This window comes from Mustela nigripes, chromosome 1 (genome assembly GCF_022355385.1).
Source record: "Mustela nigripes isolate SB6536 chromosome 1, MUSNIG.SB6536, whole genome shotgun sequence".
Taxonomy (NCBI): domain Eukaryota; kingdom Metazoa; phylum Chordata; class Mammalia; order Carnivora; family Mustelidae; genus Mustela; species Mustela nigripes.
Window position 1 is genome coordinate 257,967,763 of NC_081557.1, and position 12,815 is coordinate 257,980,577.

The following is a 12,815-nucleotide window of genomic DNA, read 5'->3' on the forward strand; positions in this document are numbered from 1 at the left end:
AAAAAATAGCCTACTCCTAGACTGGTCTTCTAGAAGGTAGATCTAAGAAACAGTTTTGTGGTAAATTGGGATAATCCTAACTCTGTGTTTGGCCAGTTCCATTTATACTGGCTTCTTCCCCAGCTGACATCAGCTGTAACTAGGCAGAAGTTTCTGACAAATGAATTTTCACAAGGTACCAATTTTAATATAACTCATATCACTATTCTGATGTAAATGAAATTGTATTTCATTGTGATTTACATTTAAATTTCCCTAATTACCAGTGAGGATAATTATTTTCATTCTGGGTTTCTCCTTCTGAGAATTTTGTTCATGTATCTAGCTATTGGGTTATTTATCTTCTTTCTTATGGATATATGTGAGTTATCTATTTATACGGATATTGCAATTCCATATGTAAGAAGCTTGGAAGTTACCATTCCATCCTCAGAAGAAGTATAAAGCTTAACAGACTATGAAATCAGCAACTCTTTTTTGGAGTCCATAACTGAGGAGAGGACACAGAGCGAACAACTGCCCCAAATACTGGAAAGATAGACAAGAGAATTCAGTTAATAAGTGAGTCAAGACTCTAAGTAAGTATTCTTAAGTCTTGACTGAGTCAAGAGTCAAAGGCAGAAACCATCAGAGCAGAACCAGTGTCAGGAAAGAAAAACCTAAAGTGTAATTGACAAACTGCTGGAGATTCGGTATGAATACCTCTGAGATTTTTAAAAACTCCAGAGGGACCCAGTCATAGAGGGAAGGCCATAGCATTGTGAGATTCAGCTAGACTCCACAATAATATTGAAGAAAAATCCATCTGGGCTTCTGGTGGGGAGACAGGAAAGGGAACATTTTGAAATATTCCAGAGCACTCTATTCTTCCTAACAAGGCCTGCCTTGGGAGACAACTCGTTAATCAAAGCCTATCGTACTGGGGTATTAACAGAGCCTAACTAACCTGGGAAAGGGAAATACCCAACCTCAGATTATTTTTCCATCCTGAGAACAGGGGGTAAAAAAATTGACAAACACTTGTGAAGTTCATAATCTAGAGGCATAGACTCGCTAAAAGCGTAGACTTAATCATCAGGCTGTAGGACATTCCTTCTCCTACACCTTACCACCACATTACTAAAGTCCTGTTTATAGTTGCTCCTTTTACCTGATCTGTCATGCCCAAATATCAGGGAAAATTTACAAGACACACCAAAGGGGAAAAAAAGAAAAAGAAAAAGAAAAAAGAAAACCCTCAGTTTGAAGAGACAGAGACAGAGCAAGTCTCAGAACCAGACGTGGCAGGAATGTTGGAATTACTATACCAGGAATTTAAAACAACTATGATTGATATGTCGACAGCTTTAATGGGCAAAGTGGACAGCATGCAAGAACAGATGGGAAATGTAAGCAGAGAGATAGAAATCCTACAAAAGAACTGAAATGCTACAGATTAAACAACAACAATAGCAACACTGTAACATAAATGAAGAATGTCTTTGAAGGGACATAACAGCCCTAAATGTGTATGTACCTAACTACAGCGTCAAACTACATGAGACAAAAACGCAATAGAACTGCAAGGAGCAATAGATGAATCTGTCACCATAGTTGGAGACATACACAGAGACATGTCTATATCAGAAATGGACAGATCCAGCAGGTGAAAAATCAATAAGAACATAGTTGAACTAAACACCATCAATCAACTGAATAATTGATATCTATAGACTACTTCATCCAACAACAATAGAATACAAATTCTTCTCAAGATCACATGGAATATTCATCAAGAGGGATCACATTCTGGACCACAAAATACACTGACAAATTTAAAAGAATAGAAATCATACATTGCTGGCTCTCACCTCACAATGAAATTAAATTAGAAAAAGCAATAACAGAAAAATAACTGGAAATCTCAACTTCTGTGCAGGTTAAATAACTTGCTCCTAAATTATACCAGTCATTTGAGAGAACTCTCAAGAGAAATTTTAAAATATTTTTAACTAAATGAAAATAAAAAATACAACTTATCAAAATTTGTGGGATGCAGTGAATAGGAGAAAATTTATAGCACTGAATGCATATGCAGTCAACCTTGAACAAAAAGAGGCTTAGGGGTGTGGACCCCCCTGTTGAATTGAAAATATGCCTATAACTTGACTCCCCCCAAAAGTTAACTACTAATAGCCTACTGATGACTGGAAGCTTTACCGAAAACATAGATAGTTAATACATATTTTATATGTTATATGTATTATATACAATGTCCTTACAATAGAGTAGGCTAGGGAAAAGAGAATATTATTAAGAAAATTTTAAGGAAGAGAAAAAACATTTACACTACTATAAAAAATCTATCGGAAGACCTGTGCAATTCAAACCTGTGGCTGTTCAAGGCTCAACTGTATTTTTATTAAATCTATCTTATTGTAGATGCTATTATTCTTTAAATTTTATAAATGTTATACATGTTATATATGTTGTTGGCATATAAAAATATCATACATTGACCTTTCCAGAAAACTTAATTTTTTTTTACTTGAACATTCTTTTGAATATTTATCATATACCTACATCATCAAGTCATCCGCAGATAAGAATAGAATACTACCTCTTTCTCATTGCTTATATATATATTTTTGTTTTGGTTGATTGGTTGACCAATTCACTGTTTTAACCTTGTGTCCTAGAACTCTAGTATAATGCTGAAAAAAAAAAAGACAGTAGCAGGCATCCTTCCTTTTCTCAATTTCAAGGAGAGGTTTTCAGTGTTTCACTATTCAATAGGATGTTAGCTGTCACTTTACCAGATTAAGGAAGTTATCTTATGTTTTTAGTTAGATGTATTTCATAATAAATGAACTTTGAATTTCATCAAATGCTTTTTTTTGCATAATGGAGATAATCATACTTCTTTTCTACCTTTATTTGATCAATGTTGTAAGTCACATTGATTGATATTTAAATATTAAACCAACTCTATTTCTGAAACAATACTAACTTGATTGTAACTTATACACATTTTATGTATCACTGGGTTTCATATGCTAGTTTGTTTAAGATTTTTGCATCCATGCTTCTGAGAGGATGGCACAGTTTTCCCGTCTTTTAATATCATTGTTAAGCTTCACAGTCAAAGTTTGTTGGCCGTATTAAACAAGGTGGGAAATAACTATCTTGTTGCAGATAAATTTTAAAATTTATATGAAGTAAAAAATTTATAGAAAAAGAGACCCTTAATTTGCCAAAACTGACATAATCACCACTATACTATAAGAATTACTACCTGCCTTTTCAAGCATACTACATTTTGGACTTTGCATAAACTTGAAATAAACTTTCCATTTTACCAACTCACTAAGATTCAGGAGTTTATCTCTTGAAATAGCTAATAACAGAAATATAATCTGTAACAAATACAAATATTACCTATTATTTATGGCCAACTTATATTTTTAAACAAAATTTAAAGATATGAAAATACTTTTATTAGATATCAATCATCATATGCATCTCTTCTTCCTTTTGATTTACTTCTAGTATCAGAAATAGAAACTGTGGACTGGTATGGTTCTCCAACTTTCCATGGATGGAGAACATTGCTGCTGAAAGAGGATAAACTTTTCTCCCATTTTGAACAAAGAGTAAAATTTTAGTACTCGTGCCATTTTTCTTTTCTCAGCCCCACAATCATAGAAGAGCTGTCAGTTCTTAAAGGAAAGGCACAGATGTCATGTTATAGTTATGGTCTTGTTGAATCATCATTCTTTAAATGACTGAATTATAGAATGTACATTTGTTCTAAGGACACTCCCACAGACATCATGTCCTAACTTCAAGTCAACCATGAAGTCTCAATGTCAGCTCGGATAAGAATTATTCAATGCTTTGCAGCAACTGGAATTATTCACTCCATGATGGTACTTCCTCTTCCTGGGTGTATATTTTCCCCAGAAGCTTTATCTTGTTATTTGCATCTATATTCATTTATTTTCAAAGTCCTTCAAAACTGTCTTAAGGCTTTCTACTAAATCTTCTACAAAAACTCTGGCCCACAGTAATTCTATTGTTTTTTGTGATGAAATTTCACATACCTCATAGCAACTAATGATTATTTACTATTCTATTTGTGCCATATCTATTTCCCCAAGTAGATTATAAAGTCCTGAATTGTAGGGTTTATGTCTTATATTAGTTTTTCATACATTCTAGTGGGTTTTTTTGTTTGTTTGTTTTTGTTTTTGTTTTTTGAGAAAGAGAGTGAGAGAGAGCATGGGTAGAGGGGCAGATGGAGAGGGAGAGAATCTTAAGCAGGCTCCATACTGAGCATGGAGCCTGATGGGTGGCTTGATCTTATAATCCTGAGATTATGACCTGAGCTGAAATCAAGAGTCCAAAACTGAACTGACTGAGAAACCCAGGTATCCCAATTCCAGATTCTCAATAAGCACTTACAGGTTGTCTAATTCTTACAACATGAAACAGAAAGCAAGCACTTCTTCTCCTTTCTTTCTATTGCTTGTTTATTCCAACATAGTATTTGGTTCTTCTTAATACAATTTTCTTTTGCATTTGCAGTAATATTTTGGGTTAGCTTAGCTGGTGAACTAGCAGAGACCTTTTTAATTATAGCAAAATTAGAAGCTCGGTTTTACCACGAAAGCCCATATGATCAAGCTGTAGGGAATTATTTCATATTTATTAAACTCATGAGACATAGTTTTCTGTCCAAGATGTCATTTAGTTAACTTAGAATGGGAGCTACCCAGTTCTTTATGTGTCAACTCCATAACTAGGAAACTAGCTACATATTCTCAAGGGAACTGTGTAACCTAGTCAATAGGCCTGTTACTCAATAAGCAATGTGTATGTATCAAAACCAAACATTCCAATACTTGGCTGCCTACCTTCTGTATGTCCTCTAGAGAAAAACATTTCTTGTTCATTTGTAATTGAACAACTGCTGTTCAATGAGTTTCAGTCTTATAAGATGAATTACTAAATGTACTTACAAGTGAAACAGTGGCACTGTAATAACTAGTGTCCATGGAATTTTGATATGTCATAAAATGAGAGAAGTATAAGAACAGAGATTATACAGTTTATTTTTTTTTTTACCTGAGAAAAGCTAATATTTAAAATCACTTGTCCCTGAGTTTGACATCAATTTTAGATTCAAAAAATTCCAGAATATATTACTGAAGCATGGCTTGGGCAAATCTAAAAATTGAAACCAATCATTACTTGAAGCCTATGCGTTGTCAGATTAACCTTATATCCACTTTATTTTTATTTTTAAATTAAATTTAATTTTATTTCTTTTCAATGTTCCAAGATTCATTATTTATGCACCACACCCAATGATCCATGCAATACGTGCCCTCCAAAATACCCACCACCAGGTTCACCCAACCCTCCACCCCCCTCTCCCTTCCATAACCCTCAGTTTGTTTCACAGAGTCCACAGTCTCTCATGGTTTGGATTCCCACCATTTCACTTCTCCTCTCCATCTCCCAGTGTCCTCCGTGTTATTGCTTATGCTCCACAAATAAGTGAAACCATATGATACTTGACTCTTTCTGCTTGACTTATTTCACTCCAGCATATTTTCCAGTCCCATCCATATTGATACAAAAGTTGGGTAGTCATCCTTTCTGATGGAGGCATAATACTCCATTGTTTATATCTCCTTTAGATTAGAAGATTAAAGCAATGTGATAGAGTTATTCAGAAGTACTACTCTTATCATCATCATCTTAATAATTATTATCATCATTCATATAAAAATAATAGCTGTCACTTATTGAAGGTACATTAGCAGCCTTGTATCATCACTTCCCGTGTTTTTATATACACAATTTCATATTAAAATTTTCAACAATTCTATAAGTACTGACATTCTCATTTTACAAGTGAAGAAATTGAACTTCACAGAGTTTAGGGTTGCCTGAGTGGCTCAGTCAGTTAAGCACCTGCCTTTGGCTCAGATCACGATTTTAGGGTCCTGGAAATCACACCCCACATCAGGCTGGGCACCCAATGAGGAGTCTGCTTCTCCCCCTCTCTCTGCCCCTCCCCCCATCATGTGCTCTCTCTATCTCAAATAAATAAATAAAACTTTAAAAAAATTTTTTTGAACTTTACAGAGTTTAAATTACTTGTCAAAGTTTACATAGATAGTGAGAATAAAATCAAGACAAATTTTTCTTAAATAAATGGGACTGGAATTTCCAGTAATGATAGACTAAGAATTTAGACCAACACTTCTGATAATTATAGTAAGAAAGATGAAAAAATATATAGTTAAAATTCTTTTGAAGAGATCAGAGAGCTAATAATAAAATGAAGAATTTCAGGACAAAGATCTAGTTTGAAGATAAACCCAAAGAAGTTAGCCTCTTATTTGGGGCTCCTATTTTTGAAAAAGGATTCTGGGTGTCTTTAAAGATGAAGAGGACATTTGGCAGTATCAAGGAGACACGATCAAATATGGAATCCAGGATCTGTTATGGGTAGAGTGATTGGTAACCTTCACTGTGATTGGAGTTGGACTTTTGAAAAGCAACTTCCTAAGTATAAATATATCCTAAATCTGGATATCTTTATGGGAAAAGAAGATATTCCTGCTTTAGGGAGATCATAAATCTTAATGTAAAGGGTAAAATAATAACCATCCAGAAGGTGATTTAGGAAATGATCTTTATGACCTTGAAGAAAGGAAAGTCTTTACACAAGGAGTACAGAAGAAGTAAAAACCATAAGAGAAAAAAAATGGTAAATTGAGCACATTTAGATCCTATTTCTCAAAAGACCCATTAAGAATGTGAAAGGCAAACCACAGAACGGAAAATATCTTTGTAATGCATGTTTCTGACAAGAAACTTATATGTAGAATAGATAAAGCACTCCTGAAAGTCAAATTTTTAAGAAGGCAGATGTCCACTCCCCCCTCCCCAAAAAATAGACCCACTTCAGAAAAAAATAAGATATGTAAAGTACATAATCATATGAAAAGATGTTCAACTTCATTAGTCATCAAGGAAATGGAAATCAAACCACTGTATATTGATCATTTTGGGTTAAGTTAAAAAAATGTAGTAATACCAAACATTGTTGGGAAGAGGAGCTAAATCACTGCTGGTGGAAAAGTAAACTGGAGTAATCCCTTTGGGAAAGGACTTGGCAATTTCTACTAAAGCAGAATTTGTGCATGCCTTTTAATTCAGCAATTTCACTCCTATTCTAAACCCACCACAAATGGCATTTGCACCTGTGCTAAAACCATATACAAGAACATTCCCAGCAACACCATTCGCCATAGCTCCAACATGTAAACAACCCAAGTGTCCATGAACAAAAGAATGGCTACATACTTGTGGTATTTTTATACAATAAAATATTCTACAGCACTTCAAGTAAAAGAAGTTTGGATGCATGTAGAAACATAGATGACTCTCACAAGTGAAAGAATCAGAAACAAAATAATATGTATTATCCATTTCTGTAATATTCAAACACTTAGACCTAAATTATAAAGTTAGAAGTCCAGGATAGTGTTTGGTTTTGGAGGAAAAGACACATTGCTTGGGGGAAATTTTTTTGGATGGGATAGGTGGCATGTAGCTTCTAGATGCTGGCAGTGCACTATTTTTCGATTAGGTGGTAATTACATGAGTGTTGGCTTTGTGACGATTCATTGATCTGTACATTTGTCCTTAGTATTCTTTTCTATGTGTGTTATTCTCCACAACAAATTTCTGGAAAAAGTACAATATACGTTATTAAAAAAGAAAACAAAATAATAAACCTGTCAAGTATATATACTAAAAATTTACTATACTGCACAACACCTTATAAGGTACAGTGGAGGTAGATTAAAATGATAGAGCAAAGAATTCACCTGCCACCTAAAGAGATTACATAGAATAAAAGAAACCAAATGTGTTTTTAACACATGTAAACATTGTTATTATAATAACCAAATGACTTTTTCCAAGAAAACTGACATGTCTAAGGGATAATATATTCCAATGCATTTTTAAATGAAGTTTTCATAAAAAGAAAAGAGTATTCATTATTTTCTTACTAACATAACATAAAATTTATAACACACTGCTGATGGTCAAACCTCTAGTCTCAATTTTTATAGCTGTAAATATATTTATGTGATAAATTTGGTTTTGTTCATACAACTAAACATTTTAAATTTCTCCTCAGTAGTAAGTACTTCCCAAGTATTATAGAAAGAACTACTCAAATTATAGATACTATACATTTTATTATGGTTTGCAATATATTTTCAGCTTTCTGAAAATGCCAGTATTTTATGCAACTTCAGAAGTTTGTTTTTTTTTTTTTTTGAAGAGTGCATTCACAAATGGTAATTGACTGGCACAAAAACAGACACATAGATCAATGGAACAGAATAGAGAGCCCAGAAATAGACCCTCAACTCTATGGTCAACTCATCTTTGACAAAGCAGGAAAGAATGTCCAATGGAAAAAAGACAGCCTCTTTAATAAATGGTGTTGGGAAAATTGGACAGCCACATGCAGAAAAATGAAATCGGACCATTTCCTTACCCCACACACAAAAATAGACTCAAAATGGATGAAGGACCTCAATGTGAGAAAGGAATCCATCAAAATCCTTGAGGAGAACACAGGCAGCAACCTCTTCGACCTCAGCCGCAGCAACATCTTCCTAGCAACATCGCCAAAGGCAAGGGAAGCAAGGGCAAAAATGAACCACTGAGACTTCATCAAGATCAAAAGCTTTTGCACAGCAAAGGAAACAGTTAACAAAATCAAAAGACAACTGACAGAATGGGAGAAGATATTTGCAAACGACATATCAGATAAAGGACTAGAGTTCTCTTCTTTTATAATTAAAAAAAATATGTAGATATCTTAATTGTGCTCCCAGAATTAATTCACTTGAAGTGGCAGATTTTCATTCCTGGTGTGAACTCTGATTTCTATCTGGAGTCCTACCTACATATTTCTCTTTGGAAAAAGAGTCCATTTTTATTTTTATTTTTATTTTTTTAAAGATTTTACTTATTTATTTGACACAGAGAGAGAGAGGGAGATCACAAGTAGGCAGAGAATCAGGCAGAGAGAGAGGAGGAAGCAGGTTCCCTGTCGAGTAAGAGTCCCATGTGGGGCTCGATCTCAGGATCCTGAGACCATGACATGAGCTGATGGCAGAGGCTTAACCCTCTGAACCACCCAGGTGCCCCAAAAGTCCATTTCTTTTAAAGATTTTATTTTTTTTATTTGACAGAGATCACAAGTAGGCAGAGAGGCAGGAGGAAGCAGGCTCCCCGCCGAGCAGAGAGCGGGATGAGGGGCTCGATCCCAAGACCCTGAGATCATGACCTGAGCGGAAGGCAGAGGCTTTAACCCACTGAGCCACCCAGGCACCCCCAAAAGTCCATTTTTAAATGGCACACTGAGTGCAATTTATTTACTACTGTCCTCATATTTATTTTTAAAATATAGAATTACTTTTTGTAGGCACTGTGGCTAATTTAAATAATAAAGTAAGACAAAATTAATAAATTCATATGCCATATGTAACTAATAGCAGTTACAAAAGAAATTATTCTTTCCCATTATTCTGATAAGGATTCAACTTAGTTTTTCTGAATATTTTCTTCATTTGTTTCTTCTCTTGCCTTTTACCCCTGTTCACATCACTCATCTCAGGAACCTCTAAATTCCCAGCTCAGGCTTGTCCCATTGTCTGATATGAGTCCTTCTCATTCCTTTCTCCAACTCACTCAAAAGTGTTCTTTGGAAGTCACAAAATGATTTCTGCAAAATTTTCACGTCCCGAATCTCTTCTCCAAATATTATCTTCTTGCTCTCACGGGGACCTGACTTTCCTCCAGCATAAAGATTTCTTCACCGCCATTTAAAGTGGTGGCTATTCTTTCTCCCCAACCCTTTTCACCACTGTCCATATGGGTGAAGAGGATATTTCCTTGCTCATCATTGCCAATTCCAAATCATTATCCCTCTTTACTCCTTGGAATCAATTGTATGCTACTATAACTCCATGTGGGATGTATTGAGAATTCATATAGAAGGTGTAGTAGGCTGAATAATGTACACCAATACATATCAGTCCCCAATCCCTAGAACTTGGAAATGTTACCTTATAAGGAAAAAGAGTCATTGCAGTTCTAAGTTAAGGATCTTGATATGAAGAGATTATCCTTGATGATTGAAGAGGGCTGTAAATTGAACTACAAGGGTCCCTTATTAGAGAGAGGCAAAGGGAAATTGGACACACAGAAGAGGAGAAAGGCATGTGAAGATGGAGACAGAAACTCGAGTGATTTGACCACAAGCAAAGGTATGTGGCAGCCACAAGAAACCGGAAAAGGAAGGGGGGGATACTGCCCTAGAGCCTCTGAAGAAAGGTTAATATGACTTTTAGCATGAAGAGCAGTGGACAATGACCTGAGATAAAGCTGCTCTCAGCTTTAGTGAGGGACTAGATCCTGGTAGACCTGGTGGATCATGTTAGGGTTTCTTCATCCTAAAGCAAAGGTACAGTTATTGGATATTTTAAGCAAGGGAATGATCTAATCAACTTAGTATTTTAGGGATATTACCCTGCCTAGAGAAGGGCTGTTGTGTGGAGGGCAGCAAGAGAGGATGTAGAGAGCTTAGTTACAAAGGACTTGTAGAAATCAAGGTAGGTTCCTTGGTCATGAGAGCAGAGCCCTTATGAATGAGATTAATACCTTTTTATAAAAGAGACCCTGAAGACCTCCCTTGCCTCTTCTATCAGGTAGTGCCATAATGAGAAGATGGAAGTTTAAGAACCAGGAATTCAAGTTCCCATAAGGTACCAAACTTGCTGGCACATTGATCTTGGGCTTCCTAGCATCCAGAACTGTCAAAAAGAAATATCTGTTATTTTCAGGCTACCTAGTCTATGGTATCCTAAGGTAGCAGCCCAAAGAGACTACAACAATTAACCAATGAGCAAGGAAGGAGTTGGTTTCAAAGCCGTAGAGTCTTTGCTTCCATATAGGACATGTCAGAGAGGCCAGTGTATGTCTAAGGAGATTATGTCAGCTTCAGAGGTCTATATGGCATGGATTGAAAGCCTTGTTTCAACTTCTCCTCTTCCCAGTACCTCTTACTTCACTGTCTTAGAGATGTTATTTCAGTAACCTCTATCCAATAAACACATATACATAAGTCTCTGTCATAGAGTCCATTTTCTGGGAACTTATGAGAGAGAATCTCTAGCTTTTAAAAGAATTTAGTTCATTTATACTTATTATGATTACTCATATATCTAAGCTTGTTTCTGCCATTTTTATGGTTTTGTTATGCTTAATTTGCTTTTATTATTTCTGCTTTATAATGGATTGAGCATATTTCTTTATTTTTATTTTATAATTTCTTAGGTGGCTTAGAAATTACATCTTATTTCAATTTATGTAATGATTACCTAAAAGTTTCTAGTAAAAACTTAAACATATATCTCTGCCATTCCCTAGACTGAAGAGTATCTATAGAAGAAGATTTTAGCAGCCCTTTGAACTAAAATAATCTGAGATTTTAATTTTAGAATTCTTTTTTGTTTGCATGTTATACAAGAATATTATTGGAAGTTAGCCAGGTTTCTCTGGTACCTTTTAATAATCTCTCTTTGATCCTAGTTAGTTTTTGTAGTGTTCATTAACAACAACAACAAAAAAGCCTATATATTTTTCTTACGGCTTGAATGCCAACTTTGGAGCTCTACTCATACCACAAGTAAATTTTAGAAGCTAAATGTAAATAAAAAGTAAAATGACAAAAATAATAGAAAAGAATGTAGAAAACGTTGTACATTTTTTAAATGTAAAAAACTTGCTAAGCAAGACACAAAGCCAAAAAGTAATAAAGGAAAATAACTGAGTTTGACAACCTAAGATAGTGAAGCTTAAATATGATAAGTATCATTTATAAAGTTAAAAGAAAAATGACAGACTGAGGGGGGAAAATTTTTACTGCATATGTAAAAGAAAAAGGATTATTTGGGTGCCTGGGTGGCATAGTTGGTTAAGTGTGGGGCTTTTGATTTGAGCTCAGGTCATGATCTCAGGATCATGACATCAAGCCCTGTGTCAGGCTCTATGTTCAGCACAGTGTCGATTTGAGATTCTCTCTCTCACTTTTCCTTGGCCCCTCTCACCTGTGCTCTCTTGATGTCTCTCTGGGAAGAGGAAGGAAGGAAGGAGAGAAGGAAGGAAGGAAAGAAAGAGAAAGAAAGAGAGAGAGAGAGAGAGAGGAAGGAAGGAAAGAAGGAAAGGAAAAAAGCAGGAAAGAAAGAGGATTACTTCCATAATACATAAAGGGATTCAACACAGCTCTAGGAAAAAGGCAAATAACCCAGTAGGAGAAACAAACAAACAAACAAACAAACAGGAAGCACTATAAACAGACAACTCACAGAAGTACATTGAACAGTAAAACTTTGGGAAATTATTTTGCCTTAATTGAGTTGAAAAAGCTTAATAGTTAATGAAATGCAAATTAGACCAATTAGGATATTATTTTTATTCATCAGATGGAAAATTAAAAATGGCAAGTTGAAGAATGCAAGGAAAGTAGTGGGTTGTTACAATCTATATGGGATTATTTTGCAATATATGTCAAAATTCAGCAGTAACATTTCTCGATAACAATCCTATTCATATATTTTCAAATATGCATAAAAATGTATTTCAAGTATTATGGCAGAGACTAATAGCTACCAGTAAAATCCTCTTCTCTTAAAAAAAAAAAAAAATCCTTTTCTCTTTCTAGCTGTGTG